Raw genomic sequence first — 25811 nt, forward strand, 5'->3', positions numbered from 1 at the left:
CTTCCACCTTCAACCATACTTACAGTACCAGATCCTATCCAACATCTTGTTCAGTCTATCAACATCTCAACCCCAGGCACATTAGCTCTAGATCCAAACACTACCACAAACTAATAAACAAATTCCTGAAGTTCATCACCAAGTATAGACTCAACCTAATACTTGGTGGTGAAATTCACACCAACCCTGGCCCACCCACTTCAGATACACATAACCCCTCTACTTGCAATCTAAGCTACAAACCTACAATTAATAGGCCAACTAACTCTCTCCTAACCTGTCATCTCAATATTAGAAGCATTAATAACAAGGTACATAAATTGCATGCACTTCTGGATGTCCACTCCCTTGAGATTCTCTGTTTATCTGAAACCTGGTAAAAACCTAACACTAAAGACAATGAAGTGTTACCACCTGGGTACAACATACACAGGCTGGATCGTGCTTCAAGGAAGCGGGGTTGGGTAGCTGTACTCTATAAATCTGAGTTGAATGTCACCATAGATGTAATATAACCACCACAGATTAATAACTCAGAGATTCTTGCCACCAAATTGCAACTTAATAAAAATAAATGCATTAATGTCATCTGTATGTACATTCCCCCAGGTAACAATATATCTACACTTGAAGATATCCTGCACTGGCTATCATGTCACTACCCCCAAGAAACCATACTACTTGGAGACTTTAACATAGACTGGGGCACCTGTTCCTCAGAATCCCCAACCAACCATATTAACCTGCATGAATTTACACAAATTATATCCACCCCTACCAGGATAGGTAAACCCAACCAGAAAGAAAGCATACTTGACTGGGTACTCATAAATAGTCACCCCAAACTGTACACCTCTGGTACCCTCCTTGATAGCCTAAGCAATCACCTTCTCACATATGTAATTAAGCACAAAACCATTAATCCCCAAAAACCCTTACTCAGAAAGGTTAGAAACAATAAAAACTTTGACCCTGCCAAATTCCAACAAGAACTAAACTCATGTAATTGGTCTATTCTAAAACACCTCCCCTTAGAGGAAGCAGTAGCATACTTTAACAACAAATTCCTTGAGATCCTTGATTTGCATGCACCTCTTCGTTCAAAGAGAACCAAGGCAAAAACTGCGCCATGGCTTTCTAAAGAGTCTAAACTCAAAATTGCCCTTAGAAACAAAGCAGGGGCTTTATGGCATTCTTCTAAAGACCCTCAAAATCACATTAAATACCAGCAATCCAGGAACAAAACCAAAAAAATCAATTTTACAAGACAAAAGACAATACTACTGCAATTTACAGACAGTAAATCAAAATAACCCTCAGAAGTTTTGGGCAGGTTTAAATAATCTACTACATCCTGGACAAACTTCAACCCCAATCCCTGCTGCTACTATTGATAAAAGCCCTGAAGATGTTTCTGACAGTTTTAACAAATTCTTTACTGAGACAATTCAAACCCTAGCTAGCCAACTACCTCCTAGCTCTCCTGGTCCTGAAAGTAGCACCCCTAGAAACCTACTCGCATTCAGCTTCCAACCAGTCACCACTTCACTTATCCGTACCTTGATCAAAAAATTAAAACCAACTACACTTTCTGCTGATCAACTCCCTGCCAAGTACCTACAAAAATCAGCTGATGCTATTGCTTACCCCGTCTCAATACTAATCAATCAAACCATAGTAGAAGCTAAAATTTCCACCATCTGGAAAATATCCTATGTAATCCCACTTCACAAAGGAGGCAGCTCTACTGAATTCTCCAATTATAGGCCAATAGCTATACTCTCTCCACTTGCAAAGATTATGGAAAAATTTATTCATAGACAACTCATGCACCAAATAATTCAGAAACACCTTATGGCAGACACTCAGCATGGCTTCCGTCCTCATCACAGCACTACTTCAGCCCTCCTAGCCTTTACCAACACCATAAACCATAATCGCAACAATAATTATATATCCTCAGCCCTCTTCTTGGATCTTTCCAAGGCATTCGATATGGTTGATCACCAACTTTTAATCCACACCCTGCAAACATTCTGTCTAGATGCTAGAGCCCTTCCATGGTTTAAATCAAACCTGAATGGTCGACAGCAGGCTGTCCTCTGGCAGAACAAACTCTCTAACCTTCTACCTAACATCCTTGGAGTACCACAAGGCTCTATACTAGGGCCCTTGCTGTTCTCCATCTTCATTAACTACCAGTAAACTGTTATCCCAAAAGTCAGCTGTATCCAATATGCTGATGACTCTACTCTGATTTGCTCAGCCACATCTCCAGTACAGTTATGGTCAGCTACCCAGACCACCTTTAATACAATAGAAAACTGGCTTTATGAACATCGTCTGATCCTAAATCCCAAAAAAAACTAAAATGCTGTTATTTTCACCAACACATAGGTCTACCGCTTTCACCTTTACCATAAATTCAAATGATGGCACAATAATCTCCCCTGACCCCTCTACAAAACTATTAGGTGTCATCATAGACAATAATCTAAAATTCGACCTACATGTTAACCAAACTTTCAAAACTATCAATAAAAAACTAGGGTCACTTTACAGAATAAAAGCCTTCCTAACCCCTCCAGCTAAAATTGCCATAGCTCGCTCTCACCTTCTTTCAACCCTTCTGTATGCATCCCCTCTACTCTCAAATTTAAACAAGACTGTCCTTAACAAACTCTCAATTTGCTACAACCACATTGCCAGGTTTGCCACTGGGCTGCCTTTTAGGACACATCATTGCATCAATCTAAATCAGCTTGGGTGGCTTGAACTACCCAGCCTAATCCGGTATAACCAACTGATTATGGCCTATAAAATCCTCTATAATCCGGACAATACACCTGCACTTAAAAATATTATCACCCCCTATAACAATCCTAGACCACTTTGATCCTCTAACAAACTACTAATTCAGATTAGCAAAATTAATAACACAGCCGGTGACTCTTTGCAAACTCTGTAAGTAGATCCTGGAACTCTCTTCCAGCTGATATTACCTTACTTTCCACCTTAGGTCAATTTAAAACTAGACTCAAACAACATTTGTTACTTAAATGGCTATGTCAATGTATCAAGCCTGGCTAACTCGCTCTAGAATGTGTAAAAATCTGTTAACCAGTTTACTGTGTAATTTAATTTAATCTTGACTTGCGCTCAGGATTAACTCTAACCTGTGGAACTTGTTTAACTTGCTTACTTATGTAATCTCTGTAAATAGTCTGTTTGTAATATGTAATGCTGGTATTATGTAATGCTGTATCTGCTTACCCTTGGAGATTTTCTCCCCGGGCCTCCACTGAAAATGGACATGCATCCAGTTGGACTATCCCGGTTAACAAATGTATAATAAAAAAAATAATAATAAAATAAATAAAAATAAAATAAATTTTGAAACTACAAGCAGACAAAGGACATGGACTAAATGAAAAGAATTTCTTTAAAACCTTTCCTGATAGATAGACCTTTCATACACTGAATAGATTGCTGCTATATATGTATATAATAATGCATATAAATGCACTTTATAAAAGCTCTTTAATCATTGCTGCTATATATACATAAATGCACATTATCGCACTTTATAATAGTTTTATTCCTTTCACATATCCTGTTTTTTACCATTAGTTTTTGCCCTGTTTATATGGTCAATTTGCATCCATATATTTGTTGCTGCTATATATGCATATATGAAAGCACTTTATAAGAGTTTTTAAATTATTGCTGCTATATATATATATATATATATATATATATATATATATATATATATACAAATGCACGTAATAGTATTTCATGAGAGCTCCATTTCTTGCACACTTTTGTGCTTTACCATCAGTGTTTGCCTTGTTGATATGATCAATCATAGAAGTTGCAACCATATATGGTCAGTTTCTCACATATAAATGAAATACATCTTGATAGTTATTATGTCACATCCCCTTCTTTTGATAGAATATTCCTAGACAGAATTGTGGAATTCTGTTGTATATTGTTTAGTGACATATATAGTTTTTATATAGTTTATATATATATATATATATATATATATATATATATATATATGTTCTTACAGACTTGTTTATGTTTTTAAAGTAAAGGTATATCGTCATCTAAACAAGATATATATATATATATATATATATATATATATGTATTTTTTTTTAAACATTTACTGAAAGTTTATGGTGTAAAAATTACTTTTTATATTAATATAAAAATTAATATGAAATTACTTTTTATATTAATTTTTATATTGACTCTATATCAACTTTTTATTTATAAATATATATGTTTTTACAATATCAGACTCATGTATAGGGTTCATTAAGTTATGTTGTTGCCTTAAACAAACAGCATGAAGTTATATTTCATGTAATGAGTATTAGTGTTTAAAACTACACTATTATGTGATTGGCTAAACAATTAATTAATGAAATGCCAGGATGTATTTAAACTGATGTTTTTAGTGATGAATTTAATAAGTCTGAAGAAGCATTCTAAGGAACGCAAAAGCATTCACTCATTCATATTGTGTCTGTGTCTTAAGTTAATAAAGTCTCTTTCGCTGTTTATGGTGTTGCCTCATTCGATTAGATTGTACTATACACTATCGCTGAGGCACTTTACCCTGAGGACTGAGTTTTTTCTACTCTTTCTTAAAGGCACTTTATGTCTAAAGCCCCCATTCAAGGCTCCTACAGCTCCATGGGATTTGACCTTAGTATTACAATCCTTAGTCCTTCAGCCCATTGAACCAGCAGCTACTTGTGATCTCAAGTTCCTGTCGTGAAAAACTCTTTTTCTAGTGGCAGTTACGTCTGCCAGGAGAGTTTCTGAATTGTAGGCCTTATGTGTGAAACACCCTTATATGATTTTTCATAGGGATAGGGTGTCGTTTAGAGGGTCTATTTTATTTAAATGAAGATTTCTAACTTCGAATACCATATGGCCGACACCATATGGTTGAAGTTAGAAAACTTCGAATACATAAAAAATTAAAAAAAAGAAAAAAAAAAGAAAAGACTAAACCCTAAACTAAGGGTTGTAGGCAGGGGGCTTGTGCACTCCCCATGTGGGGGCTACACCACCCACAACATCCCCAGCTCTTGAAATATAACAACTCCAAGACTGCACTATAATGCAGTAAAGGAAAGACTTCCCTTTACTGCATTGTAGTGTGATCTCGGACTTGGTATATTTAAAGAGTGGGGGGTGTAGGGTGCAGCTCCCCACATGGGAGTGCAGGGAGCTTCCCCCCCTGCTTTAACATATTAGGTGATCTTTTTTTTTTTTTTTTACGTATTCGAAGTTTTCTAACATCGACCATATGGTGTTGGCCATATGTATTCAAAGTTAGAAATCTTCATTTAAATAATATAGACCCTCATTAAGAACCAATCCTTCTTCTCTACCTAAAGTGGTCTCAGAATCTAATATTAACCAGACTATAGATTTGCCGTTCCTCTTTCCAAATTTTTCAAATAAAGGTGAATACTGCATGCATTTGCTAAATGTTCACAGAAAGTTACATTTCTATATGGACAGAACCAAATCATCCAGAAAATCAGATCAATTATTTGCATCCTTGTCAGGTTCAACTTTGGGTAAACCAGTCTTGAAAGTTACCTTATCAAAATGGCTTATGGATTGTGTTACCTTCATTTACAATCATAAAAATCTCAAGCTGTCTATGCCTGTTAAAGTGCATTCTACCAGATCTGTATCCACTTCAGCTTTCCACTCCATGGCTCCCATGGAAAAAATATGTGCAGCTATAACATGGGCCACTCCCAATACCTTTACCACTCATTACAAATTGGATATGCCCTCCAGGGGAAGATCATCTTTTGGATCTATGGTGCTCAGGAACATCCTCCCTTAGGGCCGCGCAAGACCTAAAGTAGCTGGGGACTCTGTCCAATTCATCAAGAATGAATGAAGATTGACAACAACAGATAAAGAAGTTATGTCCTTATGAAAATGTTCTATCTGCACTGTCGATCTTCATTCATTCTTGGCATCCCACCCTCCTGCCCCCTCTTAAGGACTTCTGCAGGTTTTGACATTTGTTTTGGGAGGATTTTATGCTTCATCTTACACAGGGCTTCTGTTATCCTTCTATACTTGGCTGCAAATTGAATCTGAGGTAATGAAGAGAGGAGCATTATGGGTAGAGTCTTTTGGCTGGCTTGAGCTGTATAACGGCCGAGACAGTTCTGAGGGGTTGGAACCGAGTCCCGTTCGTCGAGAATGAATGAAGATCGACAACACAGATGGAACATTATGATAAGGACATAACTTCTTTTTATAAAAACAAAACACATTCTTATATAGAACTTGTTCTGTAAGGCATAAAAGAAACATTAAAATCTAGACTACATAAGTGAGTTCTTTGTGACCAAAATTCTAGTGCCAACAACCCTGCCCAATATGGTATGTTGGTATAGAGTGAATTAACATCTACACTACTAATATACTAAGATGTTTTCATCTGTAAATCATTCAGAGTTTAAAAAAATCAGTTGTATCTTGTATTCAGGATCAAATACAAGCAAAAACTGGTTTTAAATGCCGTGCAAGAAATTCAGAAAGTGACTGCATAAGTGGCCCCATCCATGACACTATTGGTCTTCATGGGGATTTAACAGAGTTTTTATGGATCTTAGCTAGCATGCAAAATGTCTGAATCTGTGGTTCATCTACTATATGCTTAAAAGTCAAATGTTTGTAGACTAAAAGTTATCTATTTCCTTTTTTAATTTCCAAGTAGGATCCAATACCATTTTATGGTGGCATGTTGTATTTTGTAACTGTAAATATGTTTCCCGTTTGTATGCATATGCATCCCACAATACAACTGCCCCACCTTTATCTTTATTTATAAATATTTCCTTGTCACCAGAAAGATGTTTTAGTGCCATCCTTTTTGTTGTTATGATTATGTCTAGCAAAACATTGCATACATTTATCAAAATGTGATTCTTTCATTATAGCTTTCTTAAATGCACCAACACTCCTATGATAGAGTAGGTTAAAGTTAGACTATCTAAACTTGAAGTCTGCCTGCTGTCTAGGAGGATGATATTTCAAAAACAATTGTAAATTATTTTTACGACAGGAAGCTTTTAAATCCATTACAAACTGAATTCCTGAAACAGGACTCGAGGGTGTAAAATTCAAACCTTTATTTAACAAAGTTTTCCCCTCAATAGTTAATTTATGTGCATAAGTATTATGTATTAAGTATGTCACTTGTTGCAATCCTGTTTGTCCATCAGTTGCTGCAGAACTTGTAGGGCATCTATATCGCTTTCTGTGTTTATGATGCCCTCCTTTGGTTTTCCCAAATGGACAACGTTATCCTTTTTTTTGGAAGCAGTTGTAAAGTTTCACTGTCTGTCTCTGCATGTTCCATCTTCTTTGAGTCATAATTTTTAAGAATAGAATGACTCTGTAAATGTCTTTTATATTTGTATTTGTTACCATTTTTGCTAGCAGAATTTTAGTAAAATCACTGGAAAAACGGACAGCTTTTCTTAAATTCTTCTAAGTGAATTATCTATTATGTTTATGGTTATTTAAATCATGTTGGCATTTTTTTAAGCTTTTTATTTTACAATTTGTTTTCTAGAGTGGACAGTGTACTTGAGAATCCTGTCCTGGGCCTCCTCAAATATTAAACTGGAAACCTACATATTGGGTGATGTAAATATAGACTGGAACAAAATCAACAACCCTAACCCCACCATGTCAGTCAATCTACTTTACACTCAACTTACTAACACCATCACTAGACCCAACAAAACCAACCCCCCAGGCTCCATACTAGACTGGATCCTAGTATCTCATCCCAATAAAGTGATACAATCTAGTGTCATACCAGACCCATTAGGAGACCACCTCCCTGCCTTCACCCATCGAGCTTCCCTTAACCCCCCTCCACACTCCCACCAGTTTATCCCCACTTGGAACCTCTCTAACTTTAACCCTACTACTTTCTCTGATTCATTCAGGAATACCAATTGGAACCCCCTGAAAACTCTTCCATTAGACTCAGCCGTTGACTTTTTCAATTCAACTTTCTTAAATGTCCTTAACTCCCTAGCTCCAGTAAGAACAAAAAGAGTTAAAACTAAGACCACTCGTGGCTTACCAAAGACACCAAAAAGATTATGCTACAAAGAGATAAAACCTGGGAAACATACCTCCAAACTAAACAACCAGACATCTTACTTAAATACAAACAACTAAGAAACCTTGTCAAAAAACAAGTTATCAAAGATAAAAAGTCCTACTACATCAAAATGCAAACAAATCATGCAAAAAACTCCAAAATATTTTGGAATTCTATCAACTCTCTCCTTAGGCCAGGTACTAAAAACAATCCCTGCCCCGACACCAACAAATCTGGCCTTGAAATTTCCTCACTATTCAACACCTTCTTCACCACTTCTATTGCTGAGCTAACCAAGACCTTTACCAACAACCCTCAACCCCACCCCAACCAAACATCCTCTCCCTCCTCTCCCCCCCTACTTTTGAACTCAAACCCATCACCACCTACCAAATAAAGAAACTACTTTCTAAACTAAAACCTTGCTCCAATGCCCCCGACAACATTCCCTCCTCCTTCTTAAAAATAGCCTCCGATGGTATTGCTCTCCCTATTAGCATCCTTATCAATAGATCCCTACTTGAATCCCATGTACCCAAACTATGACGCTCTGCATATATTCTTCCACTTCACAAGGGTGGCAAAAACTGTAACATATCTAATTTACGCCCCATAGCCATCCTTTCCCCTCTCTCTAAACTCCTTGAAAAATGCATCCACCTTCAGCTCTTACCATTCCTTACCAAACACCAGCTACTCTCTCCTACACAACATGGCTTCTGCCCAGGACATAGTACCAATACCACCCTTCTCTCCTTCTTACATACTGTCAATTTAGCCCGTGACTCTGGTAATTTAGTATCCTCAGTTCTGCTGGACTTATCTAAAGCTTTTGATACTATCTCCCACACCCACCTTCTAAATCATCTGTCTAATCTTAATCTCTCCCACAAAACTCTCTCTTGGTTCTCCAGCTATCTTTCCGACAGGTCCCAGGCTGTCAAATGGGGCCAGGGCACGTCCACTTTCCATCCTACCCCCACTGGAGTACCCCAAGGATCCATACTTGGCCCAATTCTATTCAACATCTTTATTAATGACTTTTACAAGGCCATACCCAACACTAAAATTGTTCAATATGCTGACGATTCTACTTTGATCTGCTGCACCTCCAGCTTAACAGATCTCCAACTACTGACACAAACAGCCTTCTCTACTACCGAAAAATGGATGCTCCAAAATCACCTCTCATTAAATGCTAACAAAACTAAAATCTTTCTATTCTCTCCTTCTAAGTCCTCCCCTGTTGATAAAAACTCATTCCAAATAATCAGCCATAACAACTCCATTTTAGAGGTCATTCCCTCTGCCAAACTTCTTGATGTAACCATTGGTGAACACCTAAAATTTAATACTCACGTCCAGCTAAACATAAAGAAAACCCAGATAAAACTCAGCCTACTTTATAGAAACAACCACTTCCTCTCTCCTGCTACCAGACTAACTCTCGCCACTACTTATCTCCTTCCCTCTCTCCTGTATGGCGCCCCTCTGCTTACTAATTTATCCTCCTCACTATCCTCCAAACTAGAAATATGTTACAATAAAATCTCCAGATTTTCTACCAAAGCCAAATCTTCCTCTCATCACTGTTCCTCCCTTCACTCATTAAACTGGCTTGAACTCCATAACCAACTTGACTTTCTCCAAATCACGACTGCCTATAGACTACTATTCCAACCTACCAAGTGCCCTGCACTATCCAATATCCTACAGCCATATACTTCCCATAGAACACTTAGATCTACCCACCAAAACCTAATCACCATCCGCAAACCCAAGTGCCCAGCTGGTCAACTTCTGCTTTCCTTTACCTTAGCCAAAAAATGGAATGCTCTTCCCTCCACTCTTAGGACCTATGATAACCTCGAAAACTTTAAAACTCTTCTTCATTCTCACCTTTACTCAAACAGGAAATGCAGCTGTACTCTTCACCCTATACCTCTCAAGGTCTCCTCCACTTTTACTCCTGGTTAACCTCTCACCTAGCTAACCTTGCGCATTTGTATTATGTATATATAACTATACTGTAAAATCTAGCCTCAAGGCCATTTGCCTGTTTTTTACACCTAAACAAAATTGTAATTGCTTGTTTCTTTATGAATGCTACCTGTTTATTTGTCAGTAATGCAAAGTTTCTTAGTAATTATTCATGTAACTATGTATTGTTGGAGCTTTTCTCCCCAGGCCTTCACTGAAAACAGGCTCCCCGAGCCCAGTGGACCTCCCCGGTCATCAAACTGGAATAAATAAATATAAATAAATAAATAAGCTGTGTAGATAAATCCTTATGTGTCTGCAAAGTTAAAGTTGTCAACTTTTTATCTATGTCAGTTTGTAGTTTCTCTATTTGCCATTCATAAAACTCAGTTGAAATGTTCACTAACATAGTTGAAGCAACTTGTTGTACTTGCTCCCATTGTTTTTCAAACTATCATCTGCATCAGCAGCATTTGGCTCTAGAATAATTTGCAGGCCTCCAGGCATTATATTGGATGCCTTATAGGCCTTAAGTAGTCTCTGGTGCCAAACTACACTATGCACTTTCTTAGAACAGCTACATTTTTAAAAGACTTGTATAAGGAAATAGTAAAAGTAACTGTGTTTAAATTTGGTGTCACATTTGCATCAGTATCTAAGCAGGAAATCATATCTATCTACCAAAAAACATTGACCAAACTTTTTAAATCCATACTGCAATCCAACAGTGGTAACAATCCACAAGGAACCACCAGAGAAAAATTCAAGGCAAATCCAAAAGCAGAAGCTTGTAATTGCAGTTTCCCAGCGTGTAAAGTGCTCAGAAATCAAGCAAAAGCAAGAACACAATCCAGCACTAAAATTACACACCACAGCACTCACATACTGTGCAATTGATTGAGGTTTAGAAAACCCAGGCTATACAGCAGCAGAAGGCAACAACATGTGGTCTACAGTCAATGCGATCAGAACACAATGAACAGAGAAGTGATAATTGAATTATACAAGAAGTCCACTGAGAAGGTGAGACTGTCTCATTTGCATAACTGCAGAGGAAACTAGAATATTTGAGCAGACATTCAGCTAGCTGGAGCAAGTTAAAATCAGTGCAAAAACAGCCAAAATTTGGAAACAAAAGAAATGAGCTGAAAAAAAAAACAGAATTTTATTTTTTCCAGACCAAGTTTCAGATCTATCAACATCACTTCAGATACAGAAAATACAAAATACAAAGTACTACGAATAGAAGAAATGTTTTACAAAGCTATTCTGGCCTGCCTGATGGTGTAAGATGTTTGAAAATAGAGTACCATATTGAAAGAGCACAAGAGCAGCAGTGATACATGGCCTGCACAGAATGCCTATAGCTCTGAGAAAAATATAGATTAAGGGCTTCAGTATATGGAGCAGCTAGTTGTGATAGTTAAATAGACTGAGCATAGTGGATGGGCTAACAGTATAGCAACTGTTGTAAATCATGTAAAAAGTTAGTATTTGCCAAAACACAAGATCTTAAGACATTGTCTGAGTCAGTAGAAAAGTTATTGCTATGCCCAATGCAATATTCTTCTCATTGCTGGATACTAACCAAGGATGTTGCAAACTAAATTAAATGAAACAAGCTTCATGCTGTATAACTTCAACATATTCAATATAGTCAGCTATAGATTTCTGGGACTACCATTTCACATTTTGTCATCACCAGAAGCCTTTCAGCTTGCCATAACTGATATAACTGAATGTCTGGTAGGTGTTGTAAACATAACTGATGACATTTTCATCTTGAGGACTACTCAACAAGCACTCCATCAGATTACTTAAGCACAGGGATAGACTAAGGTCACAAGTGCCAGACTGATGTAGGGTGTGCTTTATAAAATACATCAGTCTTCATTTTAGTGCCATTGACACAGCCAAATGTAGATAAGATGCATACTGTTGTAAATATCTAAACTATAACAGATAAACCCTCATTAATGCCATCCATGAGGATGGTACAATTCCCATCATAGTTCATACCTCCCTTGTCAGATTGAGCCAGTACCCTTACAAAACTTACTTGAGCAAGATACAATTTGCTGGTGGTTAGTAACCACTGCACTTACACTGAATTATTTTTGTTGCAGTACTACCTATGATGCCTCAACTACATCTCAACTTCTTATTTCAGGAAATCTGGACAAAGCCTAAAATAGAGAGTGACAAAGACCAAAAAACAGGGACAGATTTTAAACATTGCTCTTATACATTTAGAAAGTTGCTAGAGTAACAGAATATGTGTTAGCATGCATTTTCTGAGGATTATGAAGTCTGAAACTCAAATGTATATCATTATATAGTGACTTCAATCCTCAGTGATTTGCCAGAAAACCACAAATTTTATTAAAACCATACCAAAAATATAAGGCAAAAATCTGGGCAGTCTGTAAATATCTGGACAGCAGTGAAGTATGCAGTTTAAGCAGATGCAAGTCATAAAGGGCTAGGAGTAGTACTGCTGCAAGAGGCAAACACGTGCCTATGCATTGAGAGCATTTACAGATATATGGAAATCATAATCAAGCAGAGTCAGATCACAAGCCATTACAAAATGTATTCAGAAATTATTATGCAAAGCCCCAGCTAATTTGGAAAGGATGTTTTTGATGCTTCAGAAATAAAATGCTGAAATGCAGTATAAGCTATGATAACTGATGCATATTGCTGACATGTTTAGCAGCGTTAATCTAAACGAAAGCAAGAAAGATTTGCTGAAGGAAGCTGAGGAAGTCCTATGAATTATGACACTAATTCCAGTGATATCTGTGAGTCTGTGGGAACTGATGCCAGTTATAAGACAAAATACAAAAATACAACTGCTGAATGCAGTCATAAAACTGAGATGGCTAAATAATGTGCAATGTGCCTTCATAGAGGAATTGGCTTGTATCAAGGGTTTTATTTAAAGGTACGAAAGTTATAAATCAATCTCAACTAAGAAACCAAATGCTTTTATCAGTTCTGACAGCATAGAATGATAAATCTCTGATTACATCCCAGATACAATTATCTGCTCAGATTTGCTGATGGAGAGGCAAGGTGGGATGAGCATTACAATCCCAGAGAGGAAGCTGAAGACATGGTGTCTCCTATGATGATCCCTGGTTGAGGCTGAAGATGTCATATGATAAGAGGTGTGGTCCAAAGAGGAAGTGGCTGGATATGTGTTACTGATGAGGTTTGGAGATACACTACAATGTCCTCTTTGCACAGTCGCCCCTTGCATCTAATCACAGACCTTAAAAGAGAGAGAGAGTGCATAGGCAAGTCATATGAAAGTAAAACCTGGCTGGTTGAATGAAAGCATGACCCCCAGGAACCCTTAGGATCCACACTGGCTAATGAAAAATTGGAAGTACTCCAGGGGGAATTGAAGTAAATAAGTAACCAAGCAATAGACATCGGGCACTGGGACAGCTGTCTAGATAAGGAAGGAGATTCCCCCCCAAAAAAGAAAAGAAACCAAATGCTTTTAAAAATCTACAAGCCACATGTGGAAATGTGTAAGTGTAAAAAAAAATAGTATATGTTATATTTTGGCCCAGCATGACAGCAGAAATAAAATGAATGATGAAGAACTGTTCATTTTATGGAATGCACAAGCCAACATTAGGAAGAACTGATACTAACAATTGGTAATAGTTTTTCATCTCCTCAAAACATCATCGTAGGTGTGCTTAAGACTCAGTGTTTGGCCTACTTCTCTTTAAACAACTCCTTAATTCTACTTTTCCACCAACGGCAAGCTCTCAAATCTATTCCTGTATGTAAATGAACTGATATTCTTTGAATTTATTCAGAATCATATAATTATACTCACAAAATACAACTTATTCTACACACTGTTTACATTGGATTGAATGACAAGCAGCAAACACTTGAGCACTAAAAGACTAAAGGAATACCTTTTGGCACACCCGAAAAAAAAACTAAGTAGCTACTTATCTTTTCAGCGCCCTACTTACCTACAGTGGACAACACACTGAACTTATATTCTTCTTTATATATCTAGGCCTTACACTAGATCCAATTTTAAATATGTGCATAGCCATTAATAACATTAAGTCCCAGCTAAAGTCAGCCCTAATTATTTTCAACAAAACTACTTTATTACCCCTAAAGGAAGAGCACTTATTACAAAAACTGTCTTACAGCTACAGCTAGGGTAAAGCTTAACCCTTCTTGCCTATGCCTCAAAAATTGTAAGAACCTACAAACACTTTCTAATAGATCTGTCACTTTATACTCTTCTTAATCTGGACAGAGCACTGTTAAAAGTGCTGAATGATTTCCTAGACTGGAGCAGGCTGACCTTATTCTACTTACACTAATACATAAAACTCTATATAAGAACACCGCCACTGCAAGTGTCTTTAATTTTTAATTTAAAACATACCATACCAGTTGCATTCATATGCAAACAACATACCAGTACTCAAACATCCAAAAATAACCTAGTTTCAACTGACTATGCATTTGCAGTCCTAGTTCCAAATGGTGGGACACACTTGTAAATGACATTAAAAGCTGTGTCTTATACAAACAGCTCAGGATAAAACTGATAACATATTTTCAAGTAAGAGCAACCTGCTCCTGCTTCCAACACCTAGCTGCCGTCTAAATAATTTTGCAAATTATTTATATGATATACTACACTAATGCCTCTCCTTCTTATAGTCGTTTTCAAGTGGCAATATTCATAACATTCGTATGTATTGTATATCTTTTACTTTGCCACTTATTAAGAAACAATGCACATTTCTTGACTGTGAATATTTATATAGTGTAATGGTCTTAGCCTGTACCTTATTTTCTTCTCAGCCAGAAACAGCATGTATTTCCTGACTCTGCATCTGTACCTTTTATAACTTGGGAATTTATTACAGATGTATATATTAAATGTTTTGTGGACATCTGGAATAATCCATGGACTGTGGCTGAAACTGTCATTTTAAGATCATTATTAAATGTAATAAATACAAAAAAAAAAAAACTAAACACATACATACCTTACAAAATTTCGGTATTATCCTAGTTGAATCTAAGATCTAAGTTGTTTCAACATGATAATCATAACTACAAATGCAAGATAATAAAGGTTCTAAAGTTAATGTTTGCAGGAAATGAATACCTGCCTAGATAATGTGAGATAACAGTCAATAATTTGTCTGGAAAGAGTTCAGAAGTTTTTCTAGAGTCTGTGAGTTTTACAAATTCCATGAAGAGCTTAAAATTCACAATTAAATGGTCAAGTTGAAAACATGACATAGACTTTAAAAACATTATAAAGATGTAAGGCATCAGACCAAGTGATATTCATTCATCATTGTTGGACCATAAAGGTAAACTGCTACAAGATTTAAGATTATCTATTTTATAATTGTTGATGGGAAGGAAGCTGAGATCCAGACTTTCAACATTATTCACATTGCTTGTTCTGCAGAGCAGAATAAACAGTATTATGGTTGAAGTGAAAAAAATGTATAAATATATATATATATATATATATATATATATATATATATATATATATATATACACATATATATATATACACAACCGAGACAATAACACCAAAACCTCAGTATAACGAACATTCACATCACTAGAATTTTAATCTGGGATGGGAGGCAGTTGGCCAACATGGGGAAATTTGAATTTTCCCCACTATAGTGTGATCTCTGAGTTGGTATATTTAGTTAGGGGGTGTGGGGGTGAAGCCCCCCACTTGCGTGGGTTTGACATGCTTCTGTGTATTTGTTTTTATGTTGGCCAAATGCCTCCTTTCCCAGATTAAAATTCCAGTGATGCAGTGATGTGAACATTTGTTAAACTATGTTTTTGGTATTGTCATCTTGGTTAAGTAAAATTTGATTTAATAGAATGTCGGTCTACTCAAGTAGACCCATATATATATATATATATATATATATATATATATATATATATATATATATATGTGTGTGTGTGTGTGTGTGTGTGTGTGTGTGTGTGTGTGTGTGTGTGTGTGTGTGTGTATATATATATATATATATATATATATATCGCGGTAGCACTGTCACCTCCCAGCAAGAGGATCTCCAGTTTGATTCTCAGCTGGGGTGCCTTCTGTGTGGAGTCTGCATGTCCTCCCTGCATTTGTGTGGCTTTCCTCTGGGTGCTTTGGTTTCCTCCCATGTTACAAAGACATGCATGTGGAGCATTTCTCCCCGGGTCTCTGCTGAAAACTGGCTTTGTTCCAAGTCGGACTTTCCCGGTTAACAAATGTTAAATAAAATAAAGGAAGAGGGGAGAGAAAGTGTGACACTATATTCAAATTCTGGTCACAAATCAAATACAAGCCAAGGAACTATAGTTGGTTATAGTCAAAATCCAACACCATACATTTCATTTGGAGATGATAGGTAATTTTACAGAAGAAATCAATCACAGACATTTGGGAAAGTTTCCAAATCAAGGATCCTTGCCAGTGAGTCAGATGGACAAATTTAAAATCAGCAGTTGACAGATGCTGTGTTCAAGATGTAGGTGAAACCATCATTAGCTGAAGAGAGATCTGTAAATACAGATTTCACTAAAAGAGGTATCAACAATGGATTGAAGGAACCTTTACCATCTACTCTAGATGCTGCCAGTAAAATGACAATAAATCAGCTCAGGACAATGCCAACTGTAAGAGGTATTGAGACACTCTGATTTAGTGATTGTATATAATGTTGATATTTATAGTGAAAATATATATTTTTTGGTTATTATGTGTACCTGTAGCACACTTCACTAGTTTAGATTTATGGTAGCATTTAAACCAATTAGTGTATAAAGTGCAGACCATATAGCTATAAAATCTATATCTCTTTTTCTTCTAATAAAAAGGGCATAGTATACCTTTATAAAGCAGAAAGTAACTTGGATATGAGAGTTATGGAAATGGACCAGATCTGTGCTTTTGTGGGCAAAACTATGATAAAGTAACATCTCAGTCTCTTTGTGGGATGTATATTTAGTTCATGCCAGAAAAGAATTTGCCCCAAACCCACTGCTCTTGAATCCTCTACTAACAAAAAGGCTCTATTCTCACAAGTCTGGACAAAAATAGGTTGTTGGTGAGTTGTCTTTCATGTGCCATGATATCCAATGTTTCAAGGGTATTCAAGACCATTAAGCTAAACAAGTATCACTATGACATGGTGAGATCAAATGACCTGGCACACAAAACACTAAGGGATATGTAGAGAGAAATTTCTGAGATCTCCATCAATGTCACAGATGCAGGACTTATTCTGGTATTGAGTAGAATCTTATCTTCAATAAGAATGATTCTGCGATACCAAAAAAATATGGCTGAATAAATGGGATCATATAAGGAGGATCCAGAATGTTTCAGGCCTCAATAAAACTTTTTCAAGTATTTATATTTTAATGTTAGTTACATAGTAACTTTCTCTATGTTTGGTGTATTTTACGTCTTCTTTAGGATAGAGACTATGTTTTTTTGCTTCTAGTAGGACAAATGGGATCACTTGATTCAATTAATAGTTAGTATGTAAATATTAGCAATCAAATGTACATAGTGTCCACAGGTTCATAGGTTAGTACTAAGCTAACTGCCTTTGCGAGCCATTTTAAGCCTAGCCAGTTATCCCTTGTGAGACTCAAACCCTGCACCTTGTGTTTGTAAGGCAAACACCTTAACCATTTGGCCACCCTCCCTTTTATTGTTTTTAATTATATCAGTAATTTCACCTAAGGTTGTAGATTTAGACATTTCCAATATCTGTTCTTTATTTAATCTAAAGGGAACTTTTTTACTTAGATATTCATCTAACTTACTTTTATAATTTTTTTTTGTTATTTTGACTACATTTTCTGCAACTTTTTTTAAATAAGAAGCATTTAATCACTATCTGATGTTTTATTTTTAGTTAATAGGTTTATAATATCTAAGATGCACATTTTTGCTCAATGTTTTACTTTTATTTGGTAATCTATGCATATTTTTGTGTTATGGCAAAACTTTGAATTCTAAGTTTTTCTAAAGCTATTTTGATTTTATATTCTAAAATAGTTTGATATTGTTTATTTCAATCCTTTATAGTATTTGTATCAATTATTTGGGTTTTTTCTGCTCTTCTAATCTCACTTTATCAATCTTCTCTTGAATATTAAGTAGTTCTTTATTCCATTCCTTAAATTTATTTGGTCAACTCTTCATTTTATCACTAATGTGCATCTTAAGTGACTCGAGGAGTATAACTTTCTTTATATTATCTTTACTATTACAATTAAGGAATTAATATATTTGTTTTATAAGATAGTCTTTAAAATCTTTTACTTGATTCATATATTCTGGTATTCTATGAACTAGTTGATAATTTCTATTATCCACTGTAATATTCATACATAGAGTATTGTGATCTGATATAGGACATGGGACTGTCCTAAGATTATTCTTCTTCTTTCAGCTTTTCCCGGTTAGGGGTTGCCACAGCAGATCACCTGTCTGCTCATGATTGGCAGTGGAGTTTTACAGTGTCAAGTTGCCAGCCTGGTGCCCAACCTTCCACTGAAGGCACACACACACACACACACACACACACACACACACACACACACACACACACTCACACCTAGGGCCAATTTGGAGTGTCCAATCCACCTACAGCATGTCTTTGGGATGTGGGAGGAAACCGGAGCACCCGGAGGAAACCCACGCAACCACAGGGAGGACATACAGACTCCACATAGAAGGCACGCCAGCATCGAACCAGAGAACCTCTTGCTGTGAGGCGACAATGCTAACCACTGCACCACCATGGCCGCCCCACTGTCCTAAGATTATTAATTTTATAAACATTATTTACAGATGCAAATATTTTGCCAATACATGTTTGCATATCACAAACATATGAATAGTGAGTAAAATATATGTAATCACAATCAACAACTGTTACATCTTTTATATTGTCATTAGATAGCCAGTTACTAACAACGTTTGATACAGGACCTTTTTTAAAAATTTGTCTTTTTTTCAGTAGAGTCTTTCTCAACCATTATGCAATTAAAATCTATTGCTAGTATACCACCTTTCCAAGCTTCATGTAATATTTCCAAATGGTTCCTTCCTACATTCAGCCTTATACCTGGTATCTAATAAAAGTTTGCTAATGCATATATCTTATTGGTATATATAATATTTGCTATACAAAGCATACCCTTGGTATCCGAGATAGATTGTATAATTTTAGATATTTACTGCATTTTTTTCCAAAGTATTGCAGTGCCTCTCATTTTTCCCCAAACAGGAAAATGCAATAAGTTCATAAGCAATTTTGTTTAACAAACCTACATTTTCTTGAAATAAAATTAGTTTCTTGTAGAAATATAATGTCCCCTTTATTAGTTTTATGCTATTGTATTAATGCATTTCTTTTGTTACTGCTATTTAATTCAGTTATATTAATAGAGATTAATTTCATTGTTTTGAGTACAGTTTGATATATAATGATAATTAAAAGTTCTCGGTGATAATTCTCTCTCTAAAATATAAACTACTTAGATATAAACTTAATAAATATTCAAACAAGATGGCCTAATGGTTAAGGTGTTTGCCTTACAAACGCAAGGTGTAGGGTTTGAATCTCACAAGGGATAATTGGCTAGGCTTAAAATGTCTCACAAGGGCAGTTAACTTAGTACTAATCTATGAACCTATAAAAAGGAAAAGCACTAGGTAGCCTATGTGATGAAATCTATACAATATTACCTGATAACACAATAATAGTATCAGGAGAAACTTAGTTATTTTCTCTGATGATTCAGTTCTACCTTTGTGGAAGTATACCTTAATTTCTCCAATTTTAAAGCAGGGGCAGGATAACAAATTAATATCTTCTTATAGACCAGTTTCACAGATTATACATTTTTCATGACAATATTAGCTTCACAACTAAGTGTAATGATAAGTAGTATTATTAATAAGGACAAAACTGTTTTTTGCTTAATAGACTAGCATATGGTAATATTAAAAGGGTATTAACAGTATTAGACTTAGCTCAAAACAAGAAAAAAATTGCATTTATAAGTTTAGATATTGACAGAGCATTTGATTCTCTAGATTGGAATATTTTATTTAAATTTCTTCTAGCATTTGATTTCCCAAAGGAAATTATTAGTTTAATAAAGGATATATATATATATATATATATATATATATATATATATATATATATATATATATATATATATGGGAAGATAGCTCATTTCTGCTTTGAGGAAAGATTAGTTCTTATAAAGATGGTGATTCTACCCAAAATAATTTATGTTTTTCAATCAACATCTCTTCAACTAATAAAATCTTAATTAAAAAGTTAGGAAAAAGTGTTTATGTCCATCTTATGGTATCCTAACAAGCCTATAACTTCATATAAAAATCATATCAGACTATGGGAACATGAAGGAATTAAGTTTCTAGACTTAGAATCCCAATCCTTAGCCAAAATGCTTAAAGTAATTTTAGTCTGGCCTAAACCCAAATTATAGCAGTGAAACTATTCAAGGGAACATTATACTGCAATCATTTAAATCAAGAGAACAGAACACATTTGACTAATTAAGAACCTTTAGAAGAAAAACTAATTCAAAATACTAACTCAGTATATATATATATATATATATATATATATATATATATATAAATACCTCATATTGCTTTTTCTTGTGGACTATTAGTACATTTGTACTGCGGGAGGATTGTTATGATAAAAGCCTTCCAGTTTCAACATCATAGAGATTTAAAAATGTTAAACAAGAAAAACACCAATTCACGAAACTGGAAACTTGATAAGTGAAAAAACGTGAAATAGGACCAACAGAGGACCACTGACACTGCTGTTTAAAGTTTAGCGCTTTCTTTCGTTTAATACCAACGAGCTTCTTCAGAACAAACAAACACTTCTCAATCCACTTCTTAAATACAAATTGATTAATTGGTAGTCCAATTGTTTTAAATCATCAATAAAATACTCAAACAAGCAGGCAGATCTTAAAACAATATGTACATCTGTTTCTAGACATTTTTTATACATATTTAAAATGTGATTTTTTGCATAAATGTAATGAATATAAAAATCCCATACTATTTATATGTACAAAGTTAGTAAGATAATTTATCATTTAAAAGACATTTCACATTTAAAGTACCATTTAGTCCTGGAAATTTATCAGCCCTTAAAAAAACTTGCCACTTTCACTCTTTAATTTCAAGAACATTGTTAAAATTAGTAACTTAGGGAAGTGCATCAATTTAACATCTATTTAACAAGCTGGTTATGACTGATAACCTGATAATAATCCTCATTATTTGTAAATGTGTCCCATATCTACTTCTGGTTCATTCTTTATTATTATTATTTGTTTGGAATAACCTGTTTCATCGTATTCATTTCAGATGTTTTCAAGTATGCAGGTTGCCAAACCAGAACTGTATCTCTGGGAAGCCACTTTCTTTGTTATGGACACCTAGGTATCCTGACAATACCTGTCAACATCATAGTGCAAGACTTCTGGACAAAGCCTGAAAGAGTGCGTGTGGGTTGGGGGGTGGGGAGGGGGTCACAATGGTCCAAAATCAGAGGAAGATTTTAGATATTGCTCTTATAAACTTAGAAAGTTGCTAGAATAACAGGTTTTGCATTCAAATTAATTTTCTGAAAGCTTTGAAGTTTGAAACTCAGTTTACTATAATTATTTAGTGACTGCAGTCCTCAATGATTTGACAGAAAACATTAAATTCTATGATCAACAGCCCAAACATATAAGGTAAAAATCTGGAAATTCTGTGAAATTCTACACAGTTGATAGTGGTATGATCCTGACTGTGCAGTTTCTCGGAGAGCATTCTGCTATACAGTTGACAGCGATATAATCCTGAGCGTGCAGTTTACTAGAGAGCATTTTCCTACACAGCTGTGTACAGTATGATCCTGACCATGCAGTTTACCTGAGAGTGCTTTGATACATAGTAGAGAGTGGTATGATCCTGACCATGCAGTTTATCAAACAGTGTAATGGTACACAGTTGAGTGTGGCATGATCCTGAGTGTGCACTTTATCAGAGAGTGTTCATCTACATGCTTGAGAGCGGTATGTTTCCAACTGTGCAGTTTATAGGTTCATAGGTAGGTACTAGGCTATTGGCCCTAGAGCCTTTATAAGCCTAGCCAAAAAGGTACCCTGGCTTTCGCCACCCAAGAAAATTATTTTCCTGTGCCACTGTCGAGCAGAGCCACAGAAGTGATCCCCGGGGTGAATTTCCTATTTCCCATCCAATCATCAAGATTTTTCTTGAAGAGTGCTAATGAGGAGCTTTGTTTGATATAGATAGGTAGTTTATTCCAGAGTATGGGAAGTCTCTGGGTCAGGAATCTATTCCTCCAATATGTTCTGTTTATTGTGGTGACAAGGTTTAGATCCATAAAGCATGTAGCTTGGAGGGATTGGAATTTCTTTAAGTGGAGCATGAAAAACAGCTCTGGGTTTGACATAGCTTTCTATGTTAGGCAGAGATCGCTTCTGAATAGGCAATATGCGACGGAGTAAAGCTGGAGATTTTTGAGACGGTCTACATAGGGCATCTGTTTGAGGCAGGTAATCCTCTTTGTAAAGTATTTCTGTGGTCTTTTCAGTTGTTGTAGATGTCTTGTGAGGTACATACCAAAAGGGGCATTGTACTCTATAATGGGTCTAATGAGTGACGAGAAGAGGGGAACAATGACCTCTTTTTTCCTGGATGAGAAATCTTTTATGATGAGGTGTGTCACATAGAAGGATTTCCTGACTACTGTGGCAATGTGATTATTAAAGGAGAGACTACTGTCCACCTGTGTCCCAAGGTCTCTTATCACACTTTTGGTGTTAGGTTTACTACCGCCTATGTGGTAGTTCATGGGTACAGAGTTTTTACCAAAGGGGATGACAATGCACTTTTTGGCATTGAGCTTGAGGCCATGGCTTTGACACCAGGCATCTGTCTCAGTGAGGCCCTTTTGTAGGATGTCCACATTGTTAGGAGTTTCAATTATGGCTCCTAGTTTGCAGTCATCTGCGAACTTCGTTAGCCAAAGACTGTCTGTGTTAGCCTGTACTTCAGAGACGTAGATACCAAACAGAAGAGGACTCAAAGTGTTTACCAGAGATTATTCTGCTACACATTTGAGAGGAGTATGATCCAGACTGTGCATTCTACTACTCAGTTGATTTCTACTTTACCTACCTTATTGTGTACATCTACACAGTCCTGATCTGACTTTTATCAGATTTATTGCTTTGTGCCTTTTTAGAGATTTCTTTCTGTTTTACCATTGTTTTATTTTATGTTTTAACCTTATTGTGCTTTTTTACTTCAATACAGAACTCTTATACAAGACCCTTATGTGTTGAAAGATCTTCTGACTAACAAATATTTGTATGACAGTTTCTTAGTAAAAGATTCAGATTTTCAGTTTGGCAAAACCAGATCTCTGTATGTAAAATTCTCAAAAGAAGATTGCATTTGAAGAAATAGCTTGCATTGTGGAAGGGATTATCTTACATTTCATGCACTCTGGCTCAATATAATGAACTTTATGGTTACTGTACCCTAGGAAAATGAACATTTCCCTATTGCAGTGGTCCTGACGTAATGGGACAGTCTCAGGGCAGTCTCTCACATTGATCTAGCAAAGGTGTTCAACAGTGGTCTCCCTACCCAGTTATTGCAGGTCAGTAAATGAAATTCACAGAATCTCACTTTAGTGAAACTGAGCATTCAAACATAATGGTTTTGAAAGAAGACTACTTTTGTTATTTAAAGAAAATACAATTATGCTCTAATTTAAAATAATCAACTCAGAGGTTGCTTCACTTTGGAAGAAATGACATTCACCTACTTAAATGGTATCAGACAGGCAGGGGATAGTCACCAACATACATACCAGCACAAATGAACCCAATCATGATGTGCATTTGTACATTCAAAAACACATGGCACCCGTACACATACCAGTTTTCAAACTGGACAACATGGATTTCTTCTTAAACAAAAGTTATCAGCAGTGGATAAGACTGCTTATGCAGCTAAATTTGCTAACGTGAGATTCACTTGAGTTTGCTTTGACAATTCATTTGACTAAAAATAGTTCCATGTCAGTTTCTTAAAGAAAAATTCACACAGCCATTCATTTTGGCAAAAGTGACCCGTGAAAAGAAGTCTTTTGGAAAGTGGATTTTTTTTTGGCATTTGAAAAAAATAAATAGTTTTGTGAAGGACTTGTATCCCCTAGTTATCCCCTGCAGGTTGCTGTATTTTATGCATACTTCTGTATAATATAATTAACTACGAAGTTGCTGAACCATGAAGGAAAGTAACATTATCTCATTGTTGATGTCTCAGAGAATGGGGACTGTCAACTGCTGATGCATGCAGACAGACACATTCACAGACAGACAGTCAGACACACAGCCACCCCCATATGCACGTGTGCACTCACCCCCCCACACACACACGTGCACATGCATGTCTGTGTGTTTCTGTGAATGTGTGTGCATGCACTTAAGATTCACGCACCCAGGAAAGAAATGTTTGCTTCTAATTTCAAAACTGAAGCAAATCTTCTTTGACTTGGCAAACAAGATCAAGAACTGAATGGACAACTTTCACCAAATTGGTATTGCTGAAGCAAAATTTCCTGAGTTTCAAAATGAATGCATAAACAGAGAAACTATACAACAGACTTCCACATTCCTAGCACTGCTAGATTTAGAATATGTAATGAATGTAAGGAAGGGTTCCAATTCACTGAAATTACTCAATATATTTACCAGTGTGCCTCCAAAATTTTTTGAGACTGACTCAGAAGTTTACAAAGTGAAATAGCCTGAAACAAATACAGAAGTTGACAAAATGAAATAGATCAAAACAAATACCATTAGCCTTGTTTACAAATATCCTGGTCCCTTTTCAGCTTAGTTTAAGCAGAACAGACTTGCTTTACTCTGTCTCACGTTTTGTTCCTATAGGTAGGGAATTTTTAGTTGTGCACTCCACTAAACTACAGAGAAGATGCTTTAGCTGGAGAGGCATCAATGGCGACCCTCTCCACATCCTTCTTCTTGTCCACCATTCTGTGTTTCTTCCTAAACATGCTGTCTTGTCTCAGGATATTACCTTTCACCTCATGCCTTTTCTTTTTCTTGGGCGTTTCTCTTCAGCATACCTTTAAATTTGACTCCCCATTTACCTGCCATTGCATGACACAATTTGGTGTTTTAACTGCTACCATTATGGTCACTCACCATCCCTAACAGTGGAAATTTCTCATTACAATCCTTCCTGCTTTTTGTTTTTGCTATTTCAATGGTGCCATTTTCATGGCTTAACCTTTAAGACTATTTATAAGGTATGCTAGTTGTTTACTACTGCCCTGCTGGTTTAATGGTCACAGGTACATAGTGATTATAGGTTCAAAGTCTGATATCCAACAAAGGAAAAAAGCAAACATTTTGTGTGTATGCGCATGCACGCCTGCACGAGTGTGTGTGTGTTTTATATTGACATCCATGGAAAAGAAATATCTAC

This window comes from Protopterus annectens, chromosome 2.part2 (assembly GCF_019279795.1).
Source record: "Protopterus annectens isolate FY-2018-M chromosome 2.part2, PAN1.0, whole genome shotgun sequence".
In the NCBI taxonomy this organism is placed as follows: domain Eukaryota; kingdom Metazoa; phylum Chordata; order Ceratodontiformes; family Protopteridae; genus Protopterus; species Protopterus annectens.